This window comes from Leishmania donovani, chromosome 30 (assembly GCF_000227135.1).
Source record: "Leishmania donovani BPK282A1 complete genome, chromosome 30".
NCBI classification, from domain to species: Eukaryota; Euglenozoa; class Kinetoplastea; order Trypanosomatida; family Trypanosomatidae; genus Leishmania; species Leishmania donovani.
Window position 1 is genome coordinate 308,784 of NC_018257.1, and position 689 is coordinate 309,472.

Here is a 689-nt window from a genome sequence, read left to right on the forward strand (position 1 = left end):
TGCGTTTTGCCTATTCCGAGTCACCTTATGGAAGCTTTCACGAGTTCCTCCATGGAGAGAGATCGCTTCGCTGTTGTAGTATTGATTTGCCGGTGTTTCTCTCTCTGCTCTCTGTGTGCGACCATCAGCGCGCACGGCGGCCCTGTCTTGCTTGCCGCGCTCTTACGTCTTGTTTTGCGCCCCGACCCTTCCTCCCCTTTTTTACTCGTCTTTTTCGGTCCGTTTTTTTTTTATCGCTGCCATTTTTATAACCCCGGATGACAGTGGGGNNGGGGGGCGGGGTGATGCCGCAGCGCGTGGCATCTCAGGGCCCAGTGCCCCCACTCTGTCTGGGGAGGCCACGCAGCCCCTCCTTCGTCTCTCCCCCTGCCCAATGCCGAGCCGCCTCTGGTGGTGGCGCGGTGAAGCACCTGCCACGCGGGGAGGTCAGAGCGATGTACCGCCCCACTGATGCCGGCGGTCGGGCCCTGGATGGCGCTGCGGCGGAGCGACCTGCGGCAGTGCACAGGCTTGCGCCACCCATATGGTAGGCGAAGCGTCAGCGTGGCTCGAGCGTGTATCCCACCCCCGGCCCTCGCACTGCGTACGGGGTTGTGGGGAGCCACCCACCCACCCCTGAGGAGAGAATGCACCCGGTGGCGCCCGGCATAGTGGGGGAGCGGCTGTGAGGCGACCTGCGGGGCGCGGGT